The sequence below is a fragment of the Eleutherodactylus coqui genome, chromosome 2 (genome assembly GCF_035609145.1).
Source record: "Eleutherodactylus coqui strain aEleCoq1 chromosome 2, aEleCoq1.hap1, whole genome shotgun sequence".
Lineage (NCBI taxonomy): Eukaryota > Metazoa > Chordata > Amphibia > Anura > Eleutherodactylidae > Eleutherodactylus > Eleutherodactylus coqui.
In genome coordinates, this window is record NC_089838.1 from 308,329,001 (window position 1) to 308,343,980 (window position 14,980).

The 14,980-nt window shown below is 43.4% G+C and overlaps 1 protein-coding gene across 2 annotated transcripts in view; it reads right to left on the reverse strand.

Annotated features, from left to right (window-relative positions):
- Positions 1 to 14,980, reverse strand: part of LOC136610858 (lysozyme C-1-like) — a 65,010-nt gene that overhangs the window by 19,922 nt on the left and 30,108 nt on the right. The gene's annotated exons all lie outside the window — the stretch shown is intronic.

Here is a 14,980-nt window from a genome sequence, read left to right on the forward strand (position 1 = left end):
ATTGACATATAGAGAACATTGCGATCCTTTGCTACAGCTGTGACAGCTGTGGCAGAGGGTTTCTTCATCTTTGCTGGGAGTCTCATTGTCACTGGACACTGTGCCAGCATTGTCACAGTGTCTAGTGAAAATGGGACTCCCTGCGGAGATGAAGAAACCCTCTGCCACAGCTGTGACAGCTGTGGCAGAGGAGAGCAATGTTCTCCAATTGAATTCAATGAATACAGCAATACAGCCGACTCCATTGAAAGCAATGGGCTGCCAGCAAGCACTGCAGTGATTTTTGGTGAAGGGCTAAAAATATAAGCCCTTCCCTGAAAATCAATCCAAAAATGTGTAAAAAAAAAAAAAAAGTCTACTCACCTCTCTGCTGCTGCTGCTGCTGCTGCCAGGGCTCAGCCAAGTCCAGCCGACTCTTCTCCTGCACTGCTCTGAGGATTTTTCAGCAGGCGGGGATTTAAAATCGGCGCTGCTGCTGCCGGCCCCAATGAGCGCAAGGTGAAATGTTTTCGCATACACAGAACACCGGTTTGCCGCAGTTGCATGCATTCTGCGAACTGGTGTCCTATAATTTTCGCGGAATGCGTTTGTGCGCATGTAAAATTCGCACATGTGCTTGCTCCCATTGAAAAGCATTGGTTCTATTTAGATGCGGCCAGCGAACACAACTGACAGACGCGCGTACAAACGCCCGTGTGACTAAGCTCTAAATAATAGCTCCAATGAACAGATGCCAACATATTCCACCCTCTAGCCATTCTTTTATTATCTTTGGGAACACTGTAGCGCTGGTCTCTGCCACATGGCAACAACATTGAATTAGATTACTAAAAAATTGTAATGGCGTATAATTTTTAACAAGATATCAAGGGACGGCACAATTTTGTGGTAAAGAGAGAATATCCAGCGCAAAATTAAAATGCACATTACATACAAAGTGAGAGTATCAGAGGCGGACATGTCATCTCATCTGGTTTAACATGGAAGCACATAATTTTTAGCCAGAAGTCACCCTGTGATTTATAGTTTTCACCCTGTTGCTGGTGAAAGGGGCTAAAAATGGGTCGCAGATAAAGAAAAAAAATCACCCGCTATTTATTTTAATAAATAGCAGTCTGTATACTTACTCTCGTCACTTGTGGGTCTTGTTCACCTCTGGGCACTGCTGCACTGAGTCTTGATGTCATCCCGCATGATGATGTATCATGTGGAAGTCAACACAACATCCCCAAGCTGGACAGTATCAAAACCCAGTGCAACAAGTGCTCATAGCTGTGCAAGAACCGGAAGTAAGGTCTGAATGAAGTTAGCAGTTTATTTTGGAGCCCAAAACTAATATAGGGGTTTGGCATGAAGTTTGAATTAAGTTAGGGGTCCAATAGAAATATAGGAGATCTGAGGCCAAAACATTTTTGGGGAGTCAGTTTTGGAGTCTGATATTGATATAAATATTTTGAATAAATTTAGGGAGTCTGAATATATATATATAGTGGGTCTGATGTCTGAAATTGATGTAGCAGCCTGTTCTGGGATTTGATAGTAAAGGGGTTGTCCAAGATAAAATTATCTTGCAACAGTGAGTCCCCCATGGGGAAAACATAATAAAGAGCTTATACTCACCTCTTCTGGCTCTCTGAAAATCCTCTGCTGAGGCTTTCAGTCTCCGCTGAGGTGTGTTGTATACATGTTGCAGCAGCCTGCGACATCCTGTAAACAAGCTGCTGCAGCCTGTAAACATTATGTCAGAAAATAGACCCAGAGCCACAGCGGGGCACATGCAAGGAGAAGGGAGACATGAGAATAAGCTCTTTATTATAGTTTTCCCATGGGGTACCTGTTTTTGCAAAAATCATTTATCTCTGATTACTCCTTTAATAAAGGGGGTCTGAATATATTTAGCTCTGTCTTATTATATCCATCTGAAAGGTCACTCACATTTTGTCACAACCTGCTGCTCAAATATCACCTTGTGATTAGCTGATGAAGTGTAATGTAAAATTCGGGGGGGGGGGGGGGGGGCGTGGCTTGGAGAGACACCAAGATGGTCGTGTTTGCTTAGGCTCCGCTCGGTAGGACACCCAGCAACTATTCACAGCGACCAGCGGTTATCCCCACTCACCATACTGTCGGGGGAAACATCCAGGACGGAAACCATGTCCAGAAGGAGAGTCTCCATGGCGAAGCCGACGAGACTTGAGAAGTTCTTTGTGCCGCGCGGCTCTCTCCCTGCAATGGCGGCGGAGGACGCTCTGGCAGCTGTTCCCACAGTAAGAGATCATCGGGACTCCACAGAGCCCCCGCTCATAAGTGAAGGATAGAATGCCAGCGATCATTATATGGACGCAGGGTCCGGACAGGCAGAGGGGGGAGCGGCAGGGGAGAGCACACAGATGTCGGGAGACTCCACAGCGCAGCATTTTGACAAAAAGGTAGTGCAGACCACGCTGGGGAAAAGCTCCTCTGCAGTCAGTAGCCCAGGCAAGCAGAGGCAGAAACTGTGTGTAGAAGCAGAGGCAGACGTCCCTGAGCCTCTCGGCTCTGACAGTGAAAGTGGCTTGGCCAGCCTCTCTGCATCTAACAAGCCAGCCTCAGAATGCTATATTAAAGAAGCAATAATGGCACTTAGAAACACCATCCAGGCTGACCTAAAAAGTCTAACACACCATGTGAATACTTCTGTTCTGGAGGTCAATAACAGATTAAATAATACAGAAAGCAAAATGGAGGAGTTGGTTAAGTCACATAACTTATTGATGTGCACTACGAGCTGGAGGGGACGTTCACCAAACTACAAAATAAATTAACAGATCTCGAGGATAGGAACAGACGCAACAATATTAAAATCCGCGGTGTTCCCAAAAAAGTCTCCAACGCTGAAATCTCTGATTATCTCGCCTTATTCGAAAAATCCTCCCGAATCTCCCTGAACAAGATCTCAAAATAGATAGGGCTCATAGACTTCTTCTCCCTCGATTCCTTAAAGAAAACAGCCCCCGGGACATCATAGTGTGTATCCACTATTACAGCACCAAGGAAGCCCTACTGAATACGGCAAGGAAGTTGAAAATGCTACCGAGTACTTACACTGACATACATCTTTTCAACGACCTCTCTCAGGCCACCATGGAGGCAAGACGCGGTTTTGCGGGTGTAACTTCTGCTCTAAGAGAGGCGAACATACCCTATAGGTGGGGCTTCCCCACAAAAATTATTGCAACAAGAGAAAACTCAGTTCATGTCTTCAAAAACCCAGCTTCGGCAATGGACACTTTGAGATCCTGGGGAGTAAAGCTGCAAGACCCCACCCTTGGCTATGCCGGAACGGGCCCCAGGAGCTCTCGAGACAAACAGTCCCAAAAAAAATTGAAGCAAAAAAAAATAAATAAATAAAAAAAGAAGAAACAAGTTTTCCTGTAATGAAGCTGTAGACCTTTCCATTCTGGTCCCGCTGCATCACAGACATTGCTTGATAGAGTGCCCACACACTCCTGCGAACTTTCGTACCCCAAACAAGAATACAAGCATCAGCTTGTCCTGCTTACTTTTTAGGGTTTTGCTATTTTTTTTGCAGCAAGACTCTTACACTTGGCTTATTGCTGCAATCACTTGAGATATACAGCATGGTTCATGTTTGTCTTTGTTGTAGTTTTCTGTTAACAGGCATCGTTTTCTACTCCTGCTCTTCTGCTCTCCGAATCCGATCGCTGTCACCACAGAAATGGCTACAAAATTACTATCTCTGAACGCCAATGGTCTGAACTCTCCATACAAGAGAAGATCCATCTGGAAAGAAGCATTATATAGTAACACCGATATAGTATGTATCCAGGAGACACACTTGCTAGACACAGACACGGCCCGCATGACACATAAAAAATATCCTCAGATAGTGTTTGCTTGTGCACCCAAAAAGCAAGCAGGGGTCATGGTAGCATTTAAGGACACTTCACCATTCACTGTAGAGAAGCAAATATGCGACCTTAAAGGCCGTTATATAGTCCTGGTTGGGTCTTTAAGAGACACATAGGTGGGGGCGTGGCCTAGCCGAGCTTGAAGATGGCAGCATAGTCCGTACGCTCTGTGCTGATACCACCGAAAACCAACTAAAAAAGCAGCTCTTTGCTCACCTGTTACAGCGCAGTGCAGCCCCCGGCTCTCCTCACTACAGCAATGACCCGATGCCGTCCCTTCAGGTCTCAACCGAGACACTTAGAGGAGATATTCCTTCCAACGGAGGTCCCGCGCCTGAGAGCCGACAGCCTCCCGGCTTGTCCCATCTCACAAACAGCGTGCAGAGAGGAGGAGAACACCAACACCGACTCAGACCACGCAGAGCGCTACCCCCTGGACCGGGAGTCATGGGACCTGGTGAGTGAAACTTCTTCATCCTCACCACACAGCCAGAAAAGCAGGGAGAGACAGAGCCTCCCATTACAGTCTCACACTAAAATGGTGGCGGCCATCTCAGCCTCCACAAAGCATGGTTCTCTTCCTCCGGCTGAAATCCCTCCAGACAACTCACTCAAACAGCGTTCCAAGGCAGAGCGTGTTAAGACCTGCCTGCTGGACTGGGAATCCGGAGATCTGGTGAGTGAATGCCCACACATCTCACCTCACAATCAGACGGGAGGAAAAAGACAGAAATCCCCCTCACAGGCTCACATCAAAATGGCTGCCGCCAGAGCTGAGCCTACAAAGCATGGTCCCTGTCCTCTAATTAACTCTCCCTCGGATAGTCCATTGAAACAGCGCCCCAGAACAGATGAAGGGAGCACCCCAGACAACCAACCAGAATCTCTACGCAATTTTATAACTTCCCTAACATCGTCATCTCAGCTAGCCTCAGAGGCTTTCATCAAAAACATGGTAGTAGCTCTCAGCAATTCTTTCCAAGCCAGCTTCAAATCACTCAACTCATCCATAAAAAACACCATCGATTCTATTGGAGAGAGAGTGTCGCACGCTGAAAATAAAATGGGAGAAATAACACAATCCCATAATGCCTTAATCGACGCGCACTACGAATTGGTAGAAGTAACCCAGCTTAAAACTAAGCTTGCTGATATAAAAGACAGAAAACGACGCAATAATATAAAATTTCGCGGTATTCCTGAGTCTATTGCAACATCTAATCTGTCCAACTACTTAAAAAAGTTCATGTCAACTCTTCTCCCGGAGGCCACTCCATATGATTTAACCATTGACAGAGCCCACAGGCTCCCCAGGCCAAAATTTGTACCTGACTCTAACCAGAGAGACACTATAGCCAGAATTCACTTTTATCATATAAAGGAAGCCCTAATGGCCTCGGCCCGCAAAAAGAATCAGCTTCCAGCTCCTTTCTCCAACATCCGACTCTTTGCAGACCTATCACAAGTCACCATGAGTGAGAGAAAAAAATTCCTACCAATCACCGCAGCCCTACGTCAAGCCAACGTTCTATACCGCTGGGGTTTTCCAGCAAAAATAATAATACGTAAGGATAACTAACACTCATGTCCTTCAAAAACCAGAGGACGTACATCAACTACCAAAGTCCTGGAGAGTAAAGATACCATCTCCACAACACTCCCAACCTCTTCTGAGGAAACAAGGAAAGCAAACCCAAGAATGGATCCAGACCTGAATTCTCAAGCGGAACTGACATTCACCCATAACAACCATTAAGGTGGTTGCGCCTTTGGAAAGCTCCTCAACAGGCGAACTTTTCCGTCCCCCCACTTATTCAGCGTGCTCACGCACTTGGCTGAGCCGACGTGTTTCATGTCTACTACCCCAACCCCAACCAAGATTACTAACTCTAAAATTGTTTGTTGTTCAAGATTTTTCTTCTTTTACATTACAATGCTACGGAAACCAAACAGTTATGCAAATGCTAATGTAATTTTCTATAATTACAAAACAAATGTTACATTCTTAAATGTTGCTTTTCTTCCTTTTTTCCACACTTCACCGACCTATACAAGGCTTCCACGGACCCTCAAATCAATGCTAAACAAACAAAAATGTCCACAAAAATATAATCCTTAAATGTAAATGGGCTAAACTCGCCATTTAAAAGGTCATCCTTCTGGTAGGAGGCGCTCAATTCAAAAACCGAAATTATATGCGCTCAAGAGACACACTTTGCCTCTGACGCATGCCCAACTGTATCACATAAAAAATTCCCAAAAATCTTCAAAGCATGCTCCTCCAAAAAACAAACAGGAGTCTTGATAGCCTTTAAAGACTCACTGCAAATAGATGTAACTCATCAAGAAGTGAACACCAAAGGCACATATCTGATCCTGACAGGCCACATCAACGGCAAGCCGTTCACAATCGCCAAGATCTACACCCCAAACTTTGCCCAACTGCGTTTTCTAAATAAGATAATGAAAAAAATAAGAAAATGTGAGAAAGGCACCCTACTAATATGTGGGGATTTCAACTCTGTACCTGATAACTTACTCGATTCTACAAAGGCACTGACGAGATCCACTCCCCCCCTACTTCCCTGGCTTCACAACAACGCCCTATTTGACACCTTCAGATGCCTCAATACATCATCAAAAGAATTCACTTTCTACTTCTCAAGACATAAGTCATTCTCAAGAATCGACCTAATCTTAACAGACAGATCTGCTTTACCCCATATCAAATCAGCACAAATAGGAACGGCCACGTGGTCCGACCACACACCCGTCTCAATATCAATCTCCCTTGGTCAAACAAACGAAATGCCAAGATCATGGAGAAACAATGTGTTCCTCATGAAACTACCCAAAAACCAAGCAGATATCTCCTCCGCTATAGAAGAATACTTTAAAATTAACACAAACCCGGATATCTCCCCCGCCACCATCTGGAACGCCCATTAAAGCCTACATTAGAGGAACTTTAATTAAAATTAGTGCAAGACATAAAAAAGAAAAAAACCACCAACTAAACGAACTCTTAGCACAAATCACTGAAAAAGAAAGCCAAATGTCCAGATCCCCCTCTGATTCCCTCCACAACGAACTATTCAAACTTAGACAAAATCTTAGAAATCTACTGATTGACAATTATGAAAAAGAAATGAGATCCTCAAAAGCAACTTACTATTCATCAAATAACAGACCCACACACATGATGGCAAACTTAGTCAAAAAAAGATCTCCAGAACCAAAATCCCATATCTCTATGACCCACATAACCACAACAACAAAGTATACCACCCCAACCATATAATAGAACTCTTCCGCCAATACTACAAAGAACTATATAACTTAAAAGACGATCGCTCCACCCCTCAACCCCACTTATCCAACATTGAACAATTTCTCAAAGGAATAAACCTTCCTTCACTCTCAGAAACTCAGCTCAACCTCCTCAATGCCCCCTTAACACCCAACGAAATCATAGATAATATCAAAACTTTAAAACCTCATAAAGCCCCAGCCCCTGACGGGTTTTCTAACGATTACTATAAACTCTTTCCAACACCCTTAGCTCCACACCTATCTAAAGCATGCAACCAAGGAATTAATGAAGGTTCCTTCCCAACTGAAATGTTAGAAGCCACAATAATAACAATCCCCAAACCAGGGAAAGACCCCACCTCTCCCTCCAACTTTAGACCAATATCCCTATTAAACTGTGACATAAAAATATACGCCAAAACATTAGCACTAAGACTTTTAAACATATTACCCAATTTAATCCATTCAGATCAAGTCGGATTCGTAAAAGATAGACAAGCCTCAGACGGAACTAGAAGGATACTCAACCTTTTATACAAACTCGAAACCACACACACTCCTTCAGTCTTACTTGCCCTCGACGCTGAAAAAGCTTTTGATAGGCTCCATTGGAATTATGCCTTTGCCACCCTACAAAAATTCGGATTCTCTGGCAACATACTTAAAGCTATCCAAGCCCTGTATACTTCCCCATCGGCAAAATTTTTTGCTGACGGTATGCTATCATCCTCCTTCCCAATCACTAACGGCACACGCCAGGGCTGTCCGCTTTCCCCCCTAATATTTACCCTGGTTATGGAACCCCTAGCGGAATATATAAGAACCTGCCCAGACGTTCAGGGAATAGTAGCTGGCTCGAGACAACACAAAATAAGCCTATTTGCCGATGATATCCTTCTTACGCTCTCCAACCCAATCTCATCCTTAAGAATAACGCAAAAAATACTAAAAAAATTCTCGGAAATCTCCTATTATAAATTGAATATTACCAAATCACAAATTTTAGGCATAAACATACAGGAAAGTCTAAAAAAGGATATACAAAAAGAATTCACCTTCCAATGGCAACTCAAGTCCATCCCATACCTAGGTATAAACTTAAGCTTTCCCACATCGCGCCTAATAGCGGCAAATTTCCCCTCACTCCTTGAAGACCTTCAAAAAGAACTAGACACATATCAGTCCTACCTTCTCTCATAGCTAGGCCGCGTCACCATATATAAAATGATGACTTTACCTAAAATCCTACACTATTTTCGCACCCTACCAATACCTATACCTAAAACCCTTCTCAATAGATTTCAAAGACAACTATCCAACTTTGTGTGGCAAAATAAAAAACGAAGAATCGCACTCTCCATCTTAACCTTAAACAGGCGCCAAGGAGGTTTGGGTCTTCCCAACCTAGACTCATACCGCAAATCTACTATCCTCAACAACTTAAGAGCCTGGACAAGACATAACTCAAAAATAAGCTGGCCCTCCTTGGAAAAGGACTTTAATAATCAAAAACCCTTAAAACATCTTCTAATCACATCTATCATAGGCATTATACACCCCACAATATCGAAACCTTTTAAAAACTCACACTTCTCTCCCCCAATGAGAGCATCGATAGAAGCCTGGTCTGATCTGATACGCAACCTCGATAACTCCACTCCTCCTACCCCCCTGAAAATACCTTTGGAAACCTTAGAACTTCTGATTCCCAACCTAAATATAGGGTCATGGTCCAGGCAGGGCCTCAAATATATACCTGACTTTTTCCTCTCAAATAAACCCCTCCCCTTTCGGGACTTGACCAACAATTTCCATCTCCCAAACTCAGACATTTATAAATACATTTAAATTTCCTCCTTCTTACATAACCACCAACTAGAAAATATCAGAATCCCTAAAATAATTGCTTCGTTCTTAGATGAACCACAAATCAAAATGAGCACCCGAATATTCTATGATATCTTCTCAGAAAACCTGAGACCACCAGGCAAATGTCATCTCATTAATTGGAGCAAAGATTTCGGGAAGGAAATACCCCTAGACCAATGGTTCAGGGCCTTTGAATGGGCTAGACAATCATCGCAGAGCGCAAATCTAATCGAGACACATCTGAAGCTGCTCACACGTTGGTATTTCACCCCTCTGGTTTTAGCCAGAAGGGGACTTTCTGATAGCGACAGATGCTGGAGAAACTGCAAAAATAAAGGCTCTCATATTCATAACTTTTGGTCATGCCCTCTCCTAACCCCATTATGGAAAGAAATATATAATCTCATATATAGACTTACAGCTTTCAAACCCCCTTTTTCTCCAGAATTTGCCTTGCTGCTCCTAAACACAGCCAAAATGCCCTCCCATCATAAAAAAACTGGTAGGCCATATACTTTTGGCAACAAAATCCCTTATAGCCAGACGTTGGAAATCTGAGACAGTCCCAACGCTGACAGACCTCATCAACCTAGTGTGGGAGCATAGCCTATACAAAAAGATTTTAGCCCTCAGAAACAATGACATCAATAGATTTGAAATGATGTGGAAGCCTTGGATCAACACATTCCATCCCTAACAACAAAAATTTCGGTGAATCTATGCTTTTCATTCTATCACTATCAAACTTCCCTTGCTTTCTACCTTCCTTAAACCACCACCGCACCCCAACCCTTCCTTCCCCCACTCCCCTCACCCCCCCGCCATTCACAAACACGCTTACATTATGTTTCAAATCAGTTTCAAACTGTTTATTCTTCACCAACTAATATCGAGCGGTTACTTGATAGCTATGAATACCGTTTTAACTTCTCTTATTCATAAATGAGTACCACTTATACAAGACCTACTGTATGTATACTGTCTATACTCAGAGCGTGATTTCTATTTCTGTAACCTTCATTATAAAATAATAAAAAACTATTGAAAGAAAAAAGAGACACATTGGTTACAATAATTAACACCTATGTCCTAAACCAAAAGCAAATTAACTTCCTAAATAAACTAAAAAAAGAAAATACCCCAGGTGGCAAAAGGCTCTCTGATTTTTTGTGGGGACTTCAATTTAGTTCCAGATAGACCTGCCGACTCCACACAACAAACCGCAAAAAAAGGCATTTCACTGGGCGGGTGGCTGCGGAGTGTGGCACTATATGACACCTTCTGCTGTCTCAATGCATCAGCAAGGGAGTACACGTTCTATTCCTCACGTCATAGAACATTCTCCCGAATAGATCTTTGCCTGGTAGACAAACACTTAATAACTTCAGTAGTTAAAGCTGAAATTGGTATAGCCACCTGCTCGGACCATGCTCCGACATTGACAACAATTGCACTAGGTAGCCATCGCCAAAAAACTAGACCATGGAGAAATAACACCTACCTAATGAAAATCCCCGACTACAAGAAAGAAATACAAAAAAACCTGAACGAATTTTTCTTTTAATAATACTCCAGATATAGACCCTGTGACACTTTGGAATGCCCATAAGGCTTATATGAGAGGAGTTCTTATAAAGCTAGGCGCCAGATATAAAAAAGTAAACTCAACAAAACTGAATCCCTCGTGGCTAGCATCCAACGTCTAGAAAATGAGCTAGAAAAAAACCCTTCCCAGTCCACCCATGATAAATTATTCAAAGCAGGACTTGAACTCCGTAAGGTGCTACAGAGTGACTATGACAAAGAAGTTAACGCACACTGAGCTAACATATATTCCTCACTAAACAAACCGTCTAAATGGATGGCCAACCTCGTAAAAAAGAAGACAATTAAAGCTAGCATCCCCTATGTGTGGAACTGAAGAAACAAAGAGTTTAAAATCACTCACCCGAAACAAATCGCGGACTCATTCTGTTCTTATTACAGCAAACTGTATAACCTAAAAAACGACACCCACTTAGAACAGCCCCACAGTGCTACGATAGAAGAATTTTTAAACAAAAATAAACAATTCACAGATAGAAGCGCTAGATAGGGAAATGACAATTCCCGAAATCACGGACACAATCTCAGACATGAAAACCCAAAAAGCCCGAGGACCTGACGGGTTCTCAACTGAATATTATAAGCTATTTCTAGGGTCATTGTCCCCTCATTTAATAAAAAAATTTAATGCAGCTATGCAGCGAGGCTCTTTCCTGGAGGAAGCGCTTCAGGCCACCATTGTAGTTCTACCTAAACAAGGGAAAGAACCGGACGACCCAGCAAATTTTAGACCAATTTCGTTACTCAATACTGACATTAAAATATACTCAAAAACGCTGGCCCATAGATTACTCAGTATTCTCCCCGAAATAATTCATTCAGATCAGGTCGGTTTTGTTAAGGGGAGGCAGGCCTCGGATGGCACAAGAAAAATCATGAACCTTCTGCATTCTCTGAAAATGTCCCGCTCTCCGGCCGTTATGCTAGCCCTAGACGCTGAGAAAGCTTTCGACCGCGTCCATTGGGACTATGCATTTAAAACCTTATCTAGGTATGGACTGGGAGAGGGGGTGCTACGTGCCATCTGGGCCCTGTATTCGTCACCTTCGGCCAAAATACTGATAGATGGAGTACTCTCAGAGCCCTTTAAAATAACAAATGGCACGAGACAGGGCTGCCCTCTTTCTCCTATCTTATACGTTCTTACAATAGAACCATTAGCGGACGCAATCTGGTCTTCACTCGAGATAGAAGGAGTGCCCCTAAATCTCCGTTAACATAAAATTGGCCTTTTTGCCGATGATATTATCCTTACTCTGACTCATCCACTAAACTCCCTGCGAGCGGCCCAACGAACTCTATCACAATTCAGTAGCATATCACTATATAAACTCAACGTGGGGAAATCAATGATTTTGGGAATAAACGTTTCAAAGGACTTAAAGATGGCGATCCAACGAGAATTTCCTTTCGAGTGGAAAGAAAAAGACTTATCATACCTGGGAGTTCATATGACACCTGACTTAAAAAACGTAGAAAAAAAATAACTACATATCACTGCTAGATTCCACTCAGAGGGAGATAAGGGGCCTATCCAAACTGAGCCTTATGTGGCTAGGAAGAATTATGACTTACAAAATGAAGATCCTGCCCAAAGTCCTTTACTTCTTCAGAGTCCTGCCAGTTCTAATCTCAAAGACCACGTTGCGAAAATTTCAAAAACAATTATCAGACTTTGTTTGGGGGGGGGGGTAAAAAGCCTCGCCTAGCGCTGTCAATTTTAGCCTTGCGTCGCACTAGGGGAGGGGCGGACATACCCAACATAGAAAAATACTTTAAAGCCACTCTTCTGAACCAAACTGGTAGTTGGCTACACCAAGGAGATAAACTGAGCTGGGTGGGCATGGAGAACAGCTTCACCAAGCTTTCTTCGAGCAAGCCGCTCTTATACGCAGCTTCCCTTGAGGCTCTATCAGGTCTCCCTGACCTAAAAATAAAAATTGAAACGCTGCCCCCCCCCCCCCCCCCTACATTGGCCTCTCTTGAGATCTGGAAGGAGCTAACTCAGAAAGTAACCACATACGACACTCTTAAGACTCCTCTTCTGCCTCTTGAAATTTAAATGTATACATACCTGAATTGGAACTAAAAGAATGGAAGAAAAAGAGCATGAGAGAACTAAATGACCTTATATCAGGAAACTCAGTCAAACCCTTTGAAGAGCTCAGAACCACCTATAATTTACCACAACAGGATATATTTAAGTACTCTAGAGCCAAACATTTCCTAAAAAAGTCTCAAATACACAGAATGAAGATCCCAACCGAAATTATTAACAGAATAATTTCAACACCTAAGTTAAGGAAATCTGACACCAGGGTATTTTATGATACCTTGACAGGTAATAATAACTTGACGAAAAAAACACAAATGCTGAATTGGGAGAAAGAATTGGGGACAGTTATTCCTATTGAAGCATGGGACAAAGCATAGACTGGCGGGAAAATCAACCAAGGGACTAGGTATACTTGAGGTACAAATGAAAATTAACATGAGATGGTACTATACCCCCACACTGCTAACGAGTAGGCTCCATAGGGGTGACGGCACTTGCTGGAGGAACTGTGGCCACAAAGGCTCTCTCTCACATATATTTTGGTCATGTCCTAAATTAAACCGCTACTGGCAAAAAATACTGAATCTGATTGACGAAATCTTGCAAATTCATATTCACAGAGAAGCAAAATTGATTTTGCTGTTGGTGGACCTAGATAAATACCCACCATCATCCAAATACCTAATTGGCCACGCTTTAATGACCGCAAAGACTATAATTGCAAAACACTGGAAAGGGCTGAGAATGTAAAGATATGCTTTGTATTTGTTACTCAACATTCTTGTATGATTATGTTTGTAATGCATATCAACGACTGTACTGTACTACTTTCTTAATCCTCAATAAAAAAAAATCTAATGGTTAAAAAAAAAAAGTGTGGGGGCGTGGCCTAGCTGCCGAGAAGTGAGGTCGCAAGTAAAGGAGCTCTCGGTTAGTCAGCACAATCTAGTGCGATAAAGGCCGACAGAAAACTTTTCAAAAAGCTCACCAGTCAGTCTGAGTGTCCCCCGCAGCTGAGGGAGAAGACCAGTGCTCCCGTGCAGCTCCAGCTGAGTAACCCGGTGAGACTTCGTAGTCCGAGGCCTAGTAGATCGCTGTGCCGGAGGCGCCATCTTGGACTGCATCTGCCGCGGCTGAGCGCGGTGAGTAGAGAAACAGTAGCGCAGCAGTGAACGAGCGCTTACATCTCCCCTGGGCATCTCGCCTTCGGGAAACTTGCAACAGCTAACTCTCCCACATCAAAGAGCCAAGCAAAAAGAAGACCCGTCGGCCATACAGCGGTAAGCTGATAACAGAGACAATAGCGCTGCAGCGCTCGAGCACCAGCAGCGGAACACTCAGGACCTGATACTCTCCTACACCAGAGCTTGCAGCCCTCACCAGGGATACAAAGATCTAGCTCCAGTGAATAGTGATCTGAGCTCAGACACATGAAAGTGCTTATACCATCTTGCCTGCACTACCACTGAACCTAACAAAGCTATAAGAGAACTTGTAGCTGCCCACTGAGCACACTGGAGAAGCTTCTTTCCCTGAAAGCAACTGACCACAACCCCCCCCCTCTTTCTCCCCCCCCCCCCAGCGGGTTAACTAGGTAACTAAGATCTAGTCCTCGAACAGGAGAAGAGGGGATAAAGGAGACGAGGGGGAGAGGGGGAGAGTCGATTGGGAGAGGGAGGGGAGGCAGGGGGAGGGGAGGAGAGGAAGAGAAAATTAAAAATTAAAAAAAAAAAATTAAAAAAATAGAAAAGAAGAGAGAGGAGAGGGGAAAAGAAAGGAAAAAAAAAAAGAGGAGAAAGAAAAAATAACAAATAAATTTAAAGAAGAGAAAAAAAGAGGACACCAGAGTACCCCAAGTACGTCCCTCCTCTCTACAGCAACAGGGATTTGGGACCAGACATGCCCTAATCCCTAACCACACCTGTGCCCTACGCAGTTAGCGACTGTACAACTAAAACGACAAAATGGTTAAAACCGGCAAAGAAAAAAAATCGGTCAAACCTCCGGTCAACACTCCACTTCAAAAAACCAGGCGGACTTACAGCGATACTTAAAAAAGAAAAGCGTTCAGTCTCCTGCAGGGACTTCCAAAAAGACTCTAGCTTACTCAAACGAAGGTGACAATCCTACAGAATCTGAATATGAGAGTGACAACGAAGTGGAACAGAGCACCTCACTGAAAGCTAATATATCTAAAGAATTCTTGAAGAGTGCCCTCGCACAAGCC